Below are 16,088 nucleotides of genomic sequence, written 5' to 3'. Positions count from 1 at the left end.
CCGTTGGTGATGTCAAAAACAAATAAATACATTTGTCTGATGCCAGAGCTGAAATACACATTGGGTTTGTACCAAATTAAAGGTTACATTCTGTTGTGGGAAACTTTTTTTTCTGTACTGAAGGATGATTATGATAATCAAGGAATATTTACCTGTGGCTGCAGCACTGAATGACACGGAGAATTTCATAAAACCACTTGCAAAATCACCACAAAATACATAATATGAGGTTATCAAGGCCAAAAAAATGAACCCTTTAGCAACTTTTAATCTGAGCATCTAAATAGCCAGGGAATCCCTGTTCCTTAATGCAGTTCTATTTTGGTTCCATCAATGGTCAATGAAATGACCAATACGCTGAGCCTCAAAGGCATCTTCTCATCACTGTGTCTATCAAGAGGGAGCACTCAGGGAGCGTGTTAATGACACCACCAGAGTACATTCCAGTTCCACCTTGCAGAATGGATACTGCCATAGACGTTTTAATAGCACATGACCTGTAATAAAGACATCTAGACATTTAGCTAAACAACGGGTTCATTATAGTACACCTTTACATAATCAAAGAGAAGCACACAATATAATTCAACCATCACATAAATTACTCTTTACTACTGTGGACAGGTTCCAAGTTTTCAGGGAAAGTATGCAGCCTGCATATGAAGTTTTTATTTGTGCCTAGGAATAAAAAAAGATATTCATATTAATTGTGGTCAAATTTAACATTCTTGTAAAACTTGGAAGGCTTAACTTAAATTGCTGAGATGAGAAAATGTTCAAATGAAATAGTGTTCTGTAACAAGTACATTTCATGTTTCTTGAAAGCTGAGACAGTTCACAGGATTGTGCTGAATGATCTGACAACAAACCAAGAGAGCATCAATCAAAAATACACTGCTAAGGACGTACAATAACATTTCAGCTTAAAATATAACACGTCGATACTTAAGCATCAGCTATAGGGTTTTCACGGTAGTTGGTGTAAAGTGGTGTTCAGGCATACATCAATTACATTACTTGCCCACAACCCCCACCATCTTGTTTTATGTAAGAATAGAAATAAAACCCATTTACTTCATTTTCTCATAGCCCATTAGCGCCTACGTTCATCATTTGTAAAATACTACATACTATCAATACTTCAGTCGACAGACACTAAAATTTTAAACTGAAAGTGTCTGCTCTATACAGCAGCAGCAGCAGCAGCAGTCACAGAGCAGAGCTCTACCATAAGCAAGCCAGGACCTGTGCAAAGCAACGTTCATGGACCCATGCTACCAGGGGGATGATGACCTGAATTTTGAGGAGACCAAGAGGATAATAGAGGAATAAGGAGTCATCCGAGGTGGAAAGCGCACCCTGTGAGAGAAGAGGGAGAGGGCGCCACTGCCAATCCCGAGCTGCAGCCAAAAAGATAAAAAAAAATGTCTGCAATAGTATAATAAAGAAAAGCAGGCCCTGCCACAGCCACACCAATTGTTCCTGATCTGTTGGTTCGAAGGGGAAGATCTAAAGATCAAAGTAAGCACTAGACAGATTTTGAGCGTCATCGATGAATATCTTTTATTAAAAAATGTGTGTAATAAAAAAAGTGTAATCCATAAAACCACCGCTGTCATGAGTTTATTAACCGGTAGGAAATTTTCCTCCTTGTGATATCCCTAACCAGCTACTAACATGAAAGTTTGCCTGTCCAAAAGATGGTTATCTGGCCGCCTATACTGCCTGGCCAGTCACATTATTTAAAATAATTTCTTAGCTGCCCGAGAAATACATAAATAACTGAATGTTGGATTTTCCTGTCTCCTCAAGTACAGTGAGGAGATTTGTGAAAGATTTTGCCTGATCAACTTGAGCTGCTGATGTAAAATGAATAACTGTGTCAAAATGAAATTGGGTGGCAGCTCCTGCACTCATTATAAACCTTATGTAATTTATCAGTTTCTTTTACTGTGATGAGAAGGGGGGGCAGAGGAAGAGAGAGGAGAGAGAGAAAAAAGGAGAAGAGAGAAAGATGGAGGAGCAAGGGGTGGCTAGTGAGACAGGAAGAGAGGAAAAACTTCTCAATGATGAAACAATCTGTGCTGTTAAGCGATTGGACCAGACTTCCACCAATGGGAGGACCAGCTCCATGGCAACAGGCTCTGTCACCAAGAGAAAAGCAGCCATATCCCTCAACACCCCCATATTTTTCTCTCTCTTTCTCTCTCACGACCCCCCTCCTTTCCCCAATTACAAGGCCCAGTGTATTTATCACTGGGTAAACACAAATAAAACAGCACACAGACACACACACACAAAACACATAGCAGCCTCGTGGGTTACTTATAGACTGAACACAGCTCCATCGCACAGACACAACAAACATACACACATGCAACCAAACAGGACTTGCAGATGTACACACAGGCACACAGACTTAATGGGGCTTACACAGTGATCAGAATGTGAGTCATTCGCACACACAGTTATTTAAAATGTGCAGATTGGCGATGACTCCCCTCACACACTGACTGCAGACAGTTCTGTTCCACTCCGTCCTGATGAGAGCAGTGACTAACTATCAGGTCTGCTGGAGCTGAACCTTGAACTAAACAGATTGAGCTCACAGACACAAGACCAGACCTCCAGAATAAGGAAGTAGCCCTCAGCACATAGAAAGAAACTACCCTTCCATCACAGACATATATGTATATATGCAAGGTGAAGTCTGCACACATCAGGGAGCATCATTCCTAAGCACTGACCCAGGTTTATTCGACTCAGCTAGCTTTTCAGGCTAAAGCTAGCTGATATGGGGCGGTAAAGCACAGGACACCAGTCTTAACGTTTGAGGTTACCCCTAAAACTTTACTGGAAGAATCATAATAATGGACTGCTGCTTAACCACTGACGATGCTACGCCAGCAGTGCAAGCTGAGATAGAAGCAGTGATACATTCTCAAGTACACTCCAACCTTATTTTGTTGGCCGCAGCATGACGGACAAATCCTCCGCCGGCAGTGTGTTGAATGCGATAAACACGAGTTTAACTTTTTAACATACGACCATGAATACTTGAGTGAACAACATCATAGCAAAGATAATTATGCAATAAATTTTGAATTTTATCCATATTCATATTTAACCTAAGTGTTGTTACCTAAAATAAAATGATAATACATTTTAGGTTAATTGATCATAAATTTTAGGTCAACTGGTCATAACAACAGATTTTTGTTTCAATGCATGAAAGTAAGTGCCAGTACCCCATAAAATCTGATTTATAGTTGAACATAGGCTCTACGTAGAGACTACACCGTTGTGAATATTAATACTTGTGCATGTTTTTTTCTGTCGCTCTGCAATTACACCTCTGAAACACTAGTTGGTGCGGGGGTTTCTAGGCTACTGAGGTGCTGTTAAATTTACTTGATTCAACTAACACACCTAAAACACACATTCAACATGGCTTTATAGCAAAAATATTATTATAAAGTACATCATTCAGCTCCTTTATAACTCACATGGTTCACAGACAAAACAATTGTCTTTTGCTGGACACATTTCCCCACATAAACATGCTAACGTTAATAGCATAAGCCTGACATTTTCCATTGCATAAATTAGCCTAGCAGCTAGCTGATGTTTTCTTTACTCATATGAAGCCAGGATAAACCACAGACAAAACTTAAAATGTTATTTTATGGGGGCTTTATTGTCTTCACAATTTAGTGGTTCTTATCTGTGAAATAATACTAAATAAAAGCTTTGTTTCTGTAGTAACATTTATGTGGAGGTGCACATCAGGTGACGGCGTAGGCTATGGCGTAGAGTACTCGGTTCAACACAGAAGTATAAACCCCTGCTTAAGAGCACTGATAACTAATTTCTTCAAGGAGAAAGCAACAGATGAAATACAGAAACTTTGATTGATTTGTATCTAATCTATGTACAGGCAAATCAGTTACACCTGTGCATGTGATTTGTAGATGCACCCTAAAACTTGACCAGCACAATGTCAGTTACAGCTGATTGGCTGTGGTTTCCACACTTTTTTAATTTGCCACACCAAGTGCCACATGCCGTTTATGCAGATTTGAACTGATGCGACATCTCTGCCAGGCAAGTAAAATATCATGTATAGGAGCAGCATCATAACCAAGACAGACTGACGACACAAACCACTTCAATGATTCAAAATAAAACAGGTTCTATACTGTCGCCACAAATACTACTGTAGAAAGATTAAAATAGAGTTTACTGCAGAATCACACTACCTGAAGTAGAACTGTAACATACATTTCAAATGACCAGTCAAGGTGGATTTGTCAATAAGGAAAGCCCTGGCCTGACAGAGTCCTGAGGGAAGAACCACCGATGACTGCAGGAGCAAAAATCAAGCTTAAACCACCACACTACATTATTGGCACCATCTCTCCTCTGTACTATGGATGTCTCAAGCCGTCTTCTTCTCCCTTCTCTTTTTAGCTGATGGTCTTTTGCTGAGTGGCACCGCCTCTAGCTTATGATGCATATTTCATCACCCCGTTAGGCAGCTTCCTTCAGGTCACACATTTGTAAGGCCAATGACTTGCCCTCGGGTAAGCTACAGCCAATACAACTCACTGTACAACTTTCTCAGACCTCTTAGTCTAGTCTCTAAGTGTCCATTTCTGTTGGACACTGTTACAATCTCTTTCTGGCTGTATCTCTTTTCCATTATCTATTATTTTCTGTCCTTTCCAGTTTGAGAGCAGACTGGAGCAGCAGCAGTTTCTGCTCCCCCTCACAGCATTTTGTAATCACTCCACTCCCAGTCTCCTGTTTGCTCTCTGAGCACACCCAGAGAAATCCCACTCCTTTCTTCTGGTAGTCTTGTCTTTATGTTGCACAGTACTATACAAAGCAAAAATGTGAAGGCATCACATATGACTATAAAGTCAGCTTTAACTGTTTCAACCTGTAGAGAAAATCTGCCATTTCCCTAATTTCTAAGATTTCATGAATGAACAGTGAAAGGACGAAAAAAGCCTGGAGGAAGATAAAGAAGCAACTGGAGTCCCTGGCAAGTTTGAAATCAGTATGTCTGATCCGTTAAACACTAAACACAAGCTGTTCAAGCCAACTTCAATGCACACAGCGATTGAACACTTCCGCAAAACAGTGGTCAGTTTCCCACATATAAAGCTTATCAAAATTTCACTTTGCTGCCTATCTGAATGCAGATGCTCGTGGGATGAATCGGTATCTTGGAGACAGAAATCCAATGCTCCAAGCTGTTTCGCGTTCCAGACAAAATCATGTCCCACACCCTGTTCCTATCTATAGTTGCTTGTGTCTTAATCCCTATTCCACTGTCCTGTTGCCCTCATTTTGTCTGAGTGGACAAAATGATCCTTGATCTGACACTATGACACTAAGAAATGTTTCCTTCAACAGTTTTTAAGCATTCGACTTGGGGTTTTGTTTATTAATAGGCTATGTTAAATTGGGGTGGTTCTTTTTTTGACTACATCTACATAATGCTGCACAAGCTTTATATGAATTACCACTCACTAACCTTTGAGTACTTTTAAACACATTCATATATTTATTTATTTTTTTAATGTCCTTCAACATACCTGTACATTGGGCCAAAACCCTCGAGCCCACCAGAGCAACTTCCTTCCAACTTTTCTAAATACTGCCATGATTATATTATTAATTAATCAATCATTAAATTGTCACATTAAGTTATTCAAGGTACAGCTCTGGTGAAATGTGATCCCCTTGGCTCCTTCAACCTGTGCATTACAATTAAGCTTATTTTTTTCTCTCTCTTGTTACACTGTAGGCTGCTGCTTTGTTTCCAAACTAGCTGTAATGTGTGTGTTTATGGCGTCCTGGACAGTTCTGGTAATTCATGGTTACAGATTGTGGAATGATTTAATTTGTAGTTCTGGGCACAGTTGCTTTTGTTGTTTTACAAATTAAATTCACCACAGACTCAGTGAATTCGCTGATGTCATCAATGACGATAGTGATTGCGTCCTGGAATGAGCTCCAGACTCTGATTGGCACCACCTCCCATGTCATTGGGGGGGATGTGTCATTGGTTGTTCACATATTTTGGCACCAGTTGTTACTAATTCAAGTACTGGGTTTATTAAAAGAAAACCAGGGGTTCCTTATAAGAATGGGACAGTTAGATATTTTCCAATACAGAAATGTAATGACCTGGAACCCGTAGTTAAGAAATAGGTCTTAATTCTTACACTGGTCTTAGCTACACCCAATTTTGTGCACCAAGCCTGACTGGCCACAAAGCAAAATCACTGCCAAGTAACACATTTCTATCCAAAGTGCACTCTTACATAACCAAAAGAAGAAAAAAAAATCAATTCATCATTTAAAATAAATCTGAATTACACAACACTAACACAAACAAACAATAACTATCAGCTTGGAAATCGACCACCAGTACAATCATTAACAATTGCAATGGCGAGCTGCAACATTTGTGGAGGTCGAGAAAAAGGTAAAGATTTTTTCTGAAAGGCCACATTTGTATAAAATCTGAAACAATCAGCACCTCAGGGATTCCCCTCCGATACAGAGATCTTCAGTTAACCCAAACAGGGCTTGACTGCCAAAGGGAAACCTCTCAATAAACTGTTTAAATAGATGTACAGAAGGTTTGTACAATCACAGACAACTCTTTCATATTAACGCCCTTTTGTTATTTATTCGGTAAAGTAGACACTCTGTCTTTCCTGGCTGGGTGATCATTATTTTTCCCGTTATCATTACCATGGTTTGGTCTGGTTTTCCACCTTAAGCCAGCTCTATTCTAGCCGTGACAGTTACACCCAGGAGCAGCACACACAGGGCTTGAGTCTAAATGGTGCACTAGTCATAACCTCAAGTTGGCCGTAACTTTGAGTTCCAAGTCAGGCGTAACGTTACACCCAGGCGTACGCCCAGCTGGTGCACTAAGCTCCTTTAGCTTCCCATCATCTGAACCTTTAAGAGTACTAGAAGGCTTTGGTTCTAAATTTTGCCTTTAAATTCCACTGCATTTTAAATACCAAACATTTTGGAGACAGCTAATTGAACAACACTGGCAGCATCTGCACAAAACGAAATTTCAAAGCTCTGTTAACAAAATGATTAGCCACACTAGGACACTGTTGTGAATTGCCCACTCTTCAATACTGTAGACTGTAGATCAATACAGGCTCAATCAATTCCCATGACTGATTCACATGCTGTGGCATAGTCAGGTTTGATGGATGACCTACTGGGGGCAGCAAAAAAGAAAAAAAAAAGCTCAAGGAACAGATTGACGCAGTATCAGTGCATCTTTAAAGGGCTGGATGAGTGGAGTCAGATGCTATTACGCACAATCAAGGGTTCCTCTGCATACACTATTAAACTTTTCACAACTTAGATCTCAACCATCATAACTCTTAAAATGCATGGAGCAAGGAGAGCAACATAACCTATTATAATTTTGTTGTTACTTCTGACATGATCCACTTTTGTTAAAGATATAGTCTGTAACATTTTTCAATTTTAACATTTTTTGCATTAATTGCATGCTATTTTGCAAAACAGCAATCGAGTAGAGACCTAATTTATTGATATGACATTATATGGCTTCTATGACAGCTGGGTCATGCCAGCTACTAAGCTAATGCACACATACAACATTATTATGTTACTGCGTTACTTTGGTGAATCTGAACTAATCCTTTAAAACACCAAGTCATTCAGTAACACAAACAAACTCACCAATTGAGGATGCGGTAGACCAGCAGCTCCTGTGCTTTGCAAGGTAAATTACTGCTTTTGTCAAATGAGTCTGGTGGCGTTAAAGAGAGGATAGATAGCGGCTTAATTTCTCTGTTAGAAAGGGCTTTCTGACAGTAAGGTAAAGCAGTGACAATATTCTTAATATAGTGTACACAAACTGATAGGGATTTTTTTAGGTGGGCCACTTTATTTTTAGGGCTGGAGTACATTGTGCTGCTACCCCACTGAAGAGGTTATATTGCTCTCTTGAAAGCCACCAGACTCCTTTGACAGAAATAGTAATTTAACCTTGCAGAGCATGGGAGTTGCTGCTTCATTGTTGCTATTGTGTGACTTGTTTTGATCACTGATGACAGCACGATTTAATTCGCCACACAACATTAGCTACAGTAGCTGAACAGTGTATGGGTATTTGACTCATCTAATGCTATTGCTAAGTTAGCAAGTTAACATTGTGTTAGCTAACATCACTAGCAGCTATTTCATTAGATTAATATGACTAAATGTGACTAAATGTGACGTGAATAAAACTTAAATCTGTGAAAATGATTTCTGCCTGAGTCACGTCTGATAGATTTTCATCGGCAGTGGTGGTTGTTTAACAATGAAGACAACTCCCATGATCCCACGCTACTGCATAACGTCAACAAAGTCCGTCTTTTGTTATAATATTGACTGAAAGACCTGTAGTGACAGAAGTTGTACACTGTGTAGATTCAAGTACAGTTTTTTCTGTTGATATTGAAATAAGTGCCAACACAGTCATCATAGCAATCACACTCTATACTATAAATAATCACTATGTTTGAACTGTTAAAAACTGGTAGCATGTTATATACACAGCCCTTCATCTAGTTCAGTGAACCTGCTTTTTATTCCTCAATTTTAGTCTTTTATTTTAATGGCTACAATAAAGAATTTACTGTGGGTTTTTTTTTAAATTCTACTCTATGTAAAGCGTCTTTGAGGACTGTGTGTGTGACTGTTGTATTAAAAACTTCAGTGTGCAGTGTTTTGGTACCTGATTAGCCTTCATACAAATAGATGTTTTACTCAAACTGGAAATCCTGGGTAGTATGTCACTTTTACACTGGTGCCTGTTGCAGCACACCCACAACAACACAGCTCCTTGCGTTGTTTTCTGATGCTCTACTATTTTTGGCCTGAACACCCCCTAAGAGACTGAGTGGAACTTCTACTGGCATGATGAAAAAGATGCTCTTAGCTATAACCTGAGAAAATGTTAAATAATGCACTGGCCAACAGCTGGATGGTGCCAGATGGTGACCGATGTCCTCTATGATCTGCACAAACACCTCCATTTGCCACAGCCACACTTAATGACAGCTGGCTGGCCACACCGCCATGCCAAAACAGTGATGGAGAATCGAGTGCTGCCAGCCAGCCAGCATAACCCGGAAGTCAGGCATCCAGCCAGTCAAACGGCCAGGCTGTCTCTGTTGGGCCAGCAGAAAGTGTGGTCTCTTACAATGTGGCTTGTGCACTCCAGAATGGCCAGCAGGAAGGCAACATGCCAGCCATTTAGACATCCATCGAGCCAACCAACACTCAGCTCAGTCTACCACCCAGCATCCCCCTTCAACTGCTCTTCAGCGTTTCTCCTCCCTCCTTCGCTCCCCAGGCACCTAGCCAGCTAAATATAGTCTCCTCAAATCCCATAGGCCAAAGACCCGCAGGTCAGGGTCTATAAATCAAACACACACCCCAAATAAGATGTCTCTGTCACAAGCATCATAGAGGACATTAAAAGCTGAAACAGCGGGAACCATAACAGTAAGTCAGCGCAGACAGATAAAACATGGCCTCTGTCCTTTTTGCATTACCATTACACCAGACATCGGGCGGCTGCAGTGTTCCAACCATGACGACGCTGTGCTAAAATAGAAAAATAGGGGGATGATGACAAGCCTGCTGTTGGCTGTAGGAGCTGTGGACATAAAATAACATGCATACTGTAGACGGTTTGATAAACGTGTGAGCTCAACTAAGTAGGACTATGACTATATTTGAATACAGCTGTGCTGATCCTTATCTAGCCAACCTCCTACTTGTGTGGATCAAAATGTCAAGAGCCTGCAACACACTCTAATGCGAAAGAGGATTGACAGAGGCCACAAGTCCTCAAATAATAAACAACTCTTTCATTTACTATGAGTATTGAGCTTCAGCAAATGAGCATTTTTCTCACAAGTACACTATGCATGTCAAATTAAGAAACTCTTCACATTTTGTATTAAAAATGTGTTGCCATTGTTAAAATCATTCGGTCTCCTCACCCCTTTTATGTGTGAGAGAGTTTGTATGGCACTGGCAACTCAGCACAGATTAGGAGGTAGTGTTAATTAGACAAACTGCACACGGCAGCGAGTCGCTAGATCACGTAGCTGACCTGACAGCGGTGGCAGGTCAGCGCCTTGCTGTGCTATGCCATCTGTTTACCTGTAAAAGCCAACCACTCCCAGTAGCTCCACCTGCCTAAGGATAGCAATTTATCTGTCTCCACCTTCTTCCCGTTTTTCTTGCTTTCTCTCTGTCCGTCAGCCTCTCAATCTATCGTCATAATCTTTTAATTACGTCAGAAACAACCACTCCTAAACTTGTTCTGGCGAGGCACGGCATGTTCTCCGTCCTCCTCTTCATTCTTTTATCATTTACTTATTGATTACTGTTTGAAAAGGTCATCTGTTGGCTTCAGAAGCCTCTTCCTAATATCCGTCTTTCCCTCTGTTGCTCCCTCAGTCCGTCTCTCTTGAGATTCAACAAGTGGGTATGTCTCTTTGCCAGTCTCATCTGAGCATAAGGCTGATACAAGATTGTGCAGGCCTAATTTGCATCACACTATCATTTGCACTTAATCACACTGGCCTGAAAGACTCTCAGGTAGAGGTTTTCTCAGGTAGAGGTTTTTTATTAGCTTGCTATCTACATGTTTCAAGTTTCAAGTTATGTATGGTGACATGCACAGCAATTACAGAGAAGCAGTTGTTGGCAAAGAAAATCTCAGATCACAGGCTTTCCTCCAACAATGCTCATCGTGTAACATCTGCTTTGTGTTCACTACATGATTTGGCATTGCTGTAGACTTCCAAATCTGAAGAGAGAAAACTGATGGTATTGCGCTGACAAAATGAAGGCACTGGGATTTAAAGAAGCATGCAAGACACACAAAGACATGCATAACACCATTAAATGTGATAGTGGACGCTGAGGAAGCAAAAAAGTTCAAACTAAGAGACAAATACGGAGGCTATGAGAAAGGACAGCACTTTGAAAGTAAGTATGGAAGTTTTCATTCTGCCACCATCCTCTGTGTTTGTAAACCTTAACAAAAAAAAAATCTCAGGATGAGAAAGTGTGAACCTTCTGACTTAAAGGCAATTACAGCGGCAGTTACTCCAGGGGATGCTATTGATTTTTTTGCCTCCCTTCCTCTCCCTCTCGTGCTTCCTCTCTTTCATACTCAGTCTTTTTCCCACGCATTGGCAATTAGTATGCAGGAGTGAGCCTGCGGGAGCCCCAGCTACCTGGGGAGCAGAACTCCAAAGTCACAAACAAACAAACAACACAGGTAATGGTCATATGCACAGACGAGGATGCGCACAAGTTAATATGGACATGTCAGTCGGGGCTGAGCAGCTAGCTTTAGCTACTTCAGCTGTTCACACATGTTCTTGCTCAAGGAAGAGGCAAACAGACATCAGGAGGAAAACAGCATTAGCTCTGGCAACCTGACACCAGATGGGCAGCTTCTATCTAATTTGGGGGTTGCTTTGGTTGTTGTCTGTCTTTTGCATTTCTAATTGACAAGAGGGTAGAATCATGGGATCATTGTCGTTTTATGAGCCAACATCAAGCTAGTTGAATTAGGGTGCATTGCTATGGACACTGATGCATCTTGATTTATTATAATGCCGAAAGATGTGCACACACATAGACAAACAGAAAGTCATTACATAAACAGCCCATATCTAGCACACAAGACAGATCTGGGCTGAGTGAACAAAAAAAAGAATAAAAGGAAGAAGCCATGAGGAGGAATGTGAGTATGATTTTGCAGGGCTTTAACCATCAGAACAGGAAAAGAGAGGGAAAAGCCAGGTCCTCTAAACCTGAAACAGTGCTGAGGCCATGAGGACAGCTTGCTATTAATAGCGGCAGATTTTTTATTCAAGAGGGCTCTGCTGTTGTGCTTTCTCTCACGCTTGTGCTGCCTCTCTCTCTCACCTCCCCTCTATTCTTCCGCTATTCCTGCACATTGTGTTCCACAAATAAAGGGGGAAAACACAGACTGTGTAAATATACATTGTCTTTAGAGATCAAAAGGAGATTTCCAATTTCTGCCGCATTCATAAACGGTCATTATCATTACCCATTGCTGCACGCTGAAGACGAGAGGATCACTGAGGACAAACTAAAGGGTCTCATAACACAGGACTTCCCACATGCAGCCTTATGTAAGCCCATAGGTTGTCCTTTTTAACTGCACCCCTCCCTCCCTCCCTCCTCAGTATGACAGTGTTGCAGAGTGACGCCTACTTCTCGGTGACTCTCCACCCCCACCAGGCCACCTCCACCCTCCCTCCTCCCACAGAGGGACACAGTGGAAGGGAATTCCGTATTACCTCAGCATTTGCCTCACTAAACACGTTCGGTGTGCGTCCGTAGAAAAATATAGAAACATAAATTGACCATGAGCATCCTTCAGCATGTACTGTGTAAAATCCATCTACATAAAACCAATCAGGGTTCTTCTTACAGCTTAAACGCACTGATAAAATGAGTTGCACTTAGATGGGTAGAAATGTTATGCACAGTATATGAAATTATCTCCCCATTATATGACTTGTGCACTTTTACTAACGAATAATTAAACTGCTGCTGGAACTTTACAAAGAGCGACAATGAAAAGTGCCAAGTTAAGTGGCAATTACAACGGCGGCAATGGGTGCATGTTAAACCAAATATCACAGAATTGTGAAGTGACATGAACACGCTATATCTCACCTACAAATTATCAACACCCACTGACAAAGACACACACACACGAAGCACATGCTTACTGTATTTAGAGTTCAGCTCTGTGGATCTTCAGCCAAGTCGGATCAGGTGCCTCACAGATAAAAGCACATCATTGCAGGAGAAGCAGCGGCAGAAGCAGCAGCAGCAGCTCTGGACCGAGACAACGCTGACATTAGTTTTATGCTCGCTAAGTAGTTCAGATGAATGAATTCCATTTCCTGCAGCATGTAAATAGCTCAGTTTCGGGGGTGTTTATGTCTGTCATTCTACTTTCTTCGTCTTCACGCAAGCTCTCTTCCTCCCTGTCAGTAGGTACCAACAGCTCTGTTTTGTTAATGGGTTTCAGGGAAATGGACAGACAACTCTTTTTTCGACTGCCCCCTCTCTTTTTCTGAATGAAGCACACACACTACAGGGAAACAGAAAACCGTGCTTGCTGGCTGGCTCCCTCTCTCTCTCTCTCCCTACTGCTCTTATGCTATCATGCGCACAGTTTGCACCGCTCCCTTCTCCTCCAACCCTCCCTTTCGTGTGGATTCTCTCTCTCCCGCTCTCTCTTACATATCTTGTTTGCTCTGCCTCTGTGTAACAATATAATTGCAATGACAGCCAAACCAGGGCTCGCAAGAAGCCCAGCTGTTTAAAGGGCTGCTTGGATCAGCCAAAATGTCACTTGATACAACGGCAGGGTGCTTATGTGAGATGTTATAGTAAATACTTTTCTTTCCAACTACAACTTATGGTGTGGTGTTTTTATTTTTTGCAAAAAGAGGACATAAGCCTGCATCCACAGGCATGCAGAAGACAGAATCCAGGCACACTCTAGTCACCTTTCATAAATCTCCATTTCATGGGAATATATGCAATCATTATCCGTAGTCTGTGTCTGGACAAACTGAATGAGCTCAAAGTACTGACAGCTGCTGGTGAAACAGAGCACTGCTGCAACGTTCAAAAAATAAATAATAAAAACAAGGGGTTTTGAAGGAAAGATGGTGGGGGGAAAATAATGAAACCACCTCATTAGCTCAGAAAAACCTTAATCCCACAAGACGACATATTTGCATCTTCTCCCTGCAGCCCCCTCACTGCAAACGGCAGCTGAAAGACGCAGTGGAAAAGAGGCAGTCAAAAGTTCAGCATCAAAGGAAATGTCAACGGGGAACTCTAGGTAAGGTAGCATAAGTCCTGGGATGTCTGTCTCATAGATGGTTAAGCTCTTGAGTTGACAGCCTGTAACCTGGCTTGGGGGCAAAATTTGAACATGTGGCCGAGTTACACAGTGTTTGAATTACATTCAAATAGCAGTGACCAGGCAAATCTTTGATAGTTAAATTAGCAGTTGTGGATTTTTGGCTATAACTGTAACCAGCATGACTAATAAACCACCTCAACACTGTATCTATTAAGTGTGCAAGGCAAGGTAATCAGATGGATGGTTATACTTAGGCCTTAACTAGTATGCAAGTGTTCAGTCCAAAACACACCAGAGTACAAACTGCATGAAAACAGCTAGGCCTGTTATTTTCTCGATACTCCTCAGCACAGGTGGACATGCCACAACAGAACACGTCACTGTCCCATCTGCCAGCATTGACACTGGTCATTGCTTCAAAAATGCATAATTTGTTCCATGCTAAAGCCTACTGTACATCAACCATTTCTCTTTTCAGGTGATAGCACATCTTCTGTTGTCTTGTAGCAGTCTCGGTAGACCAGTAGAAACCTGCCAAAAGTATCCAGGTACCCATGTACAAGTTTTTCAAAATGACACCATGGCAATTCATAGCTGAAGTGATTGGCTTCTAAGGAATTAAGTAAAATGGAACAGGAAGCACTCAGAATATCTTAGCGTGCTTATGAATAGGCTTCTAATTCAACCTGCCCCCTGATGTTGATGATTCAAACCATTACTCACCCCAGAGTCAAATCATATGCTGCCAGTCAAAGAGTCAGACCTTTGCAGGACCAAAGTTAGTTGTTGTAATAATGGTAAAGTCTGAATGTGTAGCAACATTTTCAAACTATCAGCCATACATGAAACAGCAGGTGATGTTAATTTGCGTTTAGGTGCAGAATAAATCTCTCCAACAAGCTGGCTTTTACGTTGAAGCAGCAACAGCTTCCTGTAGCCTTAGTCAACGTTAGCAACTGCAAACTCCTCTATCCACTGAATAATCCTATAATCCTACTTTTTTTTTTTGCAGATCTGTTTTAGATATGATAGAAGGAAGCAATTAAATAATAAAGAGCCCCCAAGAGCTCATTAGATGTAAAGGTACATTCAACAGGTGCTTGCTGCAGTTCAAAACTCACAAGGCAAGTGTCACCTTTTACCGTTTCCGCTGTATGGAAAACCACTTGTGCAACAACTCTAGTCTGCCACACGTGTTATATGCCTAACCACTAGACAAAAGTAGATGGCACCCCAGTATGTGCAAACCTTAACTGCAACTTAGCAATCTGCTATTTTAACTCGCACATTTGTAAGAAATGTCCCTGTTTTATTGGAACTTGTTTTCAACATTCAAACCTAGTTGTGGTACGCATTGGTAGCCCAATCAAAGTTTTTCAGACTTTTCTCTCTGCACCATGTCTCATTCATTCGTCACTTTTACCTAATTATATTCAGTGTTTTAAATACGTGACAGCACATCTCTGTTATGACTGCTTGGTAGATGCACTAGCCTGTCCAAAAAATGTAAAGACATGCACATTGTGCAAATATATTCAACTTTTGCAATGAAGTTCCACTAAATTCCTGTTGTCTCAAAACAGTTTTCAGGTGCTGGGACCTAATACTGACACTGGAAAGGTGAGCATATACATTTTCTAATTTTTATGCTGCTCTATAGTGCTACAATTTTAGGCAGAAAACAGGCCTACATCCCTGTAGTAGCACACAATGTTAGTCTGCCACTTGCATTACGAAGCAAATCTTAGGTTAGACGTTTGACAATAAGCAAGGCAATGTTCTCTTTCAGCTTTAGAATAGATTTGTTCATGTTATATCTTTCCAGGCTGATATAAATGGTGTATGTTCACTCTGTTTTTGAATATAGAGTAGAGTTCACTTTAAGTTGCTTGCATTTAACCCTATGGGCCCGAACGATGCATAGTGCGTCCAAATTCACACCTGTTCTTCTCTATTGATTTTCTCCACGACCGTGCGTCATAGCAAGAAGCCACGCATCACGTGAAACAGCGGAATTGTAGCTTTCCGACAAGGCCAAGCACTTGTCGGTAGTCCAATGTTTTCACAGCGAAAAACA

General features: G+C 41.1%; 1 protein-coding gene across 17 annotated transcripts in view; it reads right to left on the bottom strand.

Moving 5' to 3' along the window:
- LOC126385724 (R3H domain-containing protein 2) overlaps positions 1 to 16,088 on the bottom strand; it is an 82,157-nt gene that overhangs the window by 61,376 nt on the left and 4,693 nt on the right. For 2 of the 17 annotated variants that reach the window (XM_050037611.1, XM_050037612.1), the window contains one exon: positions 12,858 to 12,966. The exons of the other annotated variants lie outside the window; for them this stretch is intronic. The gene's annotated coding sequence lies outside the window, so the exon portion shown is untranslated. The remainder of the gene's footprint in view (positions 1 to 12,857; positions 12,967 to 16,088) is intronic. 17 annotated transcript variants of the gene reach the window in all.

Source organism: Epinephelus moara, chromosome 24, assembly GCF_006386435.1.
Source record: "Epinephelus moara isolate mb chromosome 24, YSFRI_EMoa_1.0, whole genome shotgun sequence".
Taxonomy (NCBI): domain Eukaryota; kingdom Metazoa; phylum Chordata; class Actinopteri; order Perciformes; family Serranidae; genus Epinephelus; species Epinephelus moara.
Note: the sequence above shows the minus strand (reverse complement) of the source record. Positions and strands in the feature narration are given on the sequence as shown.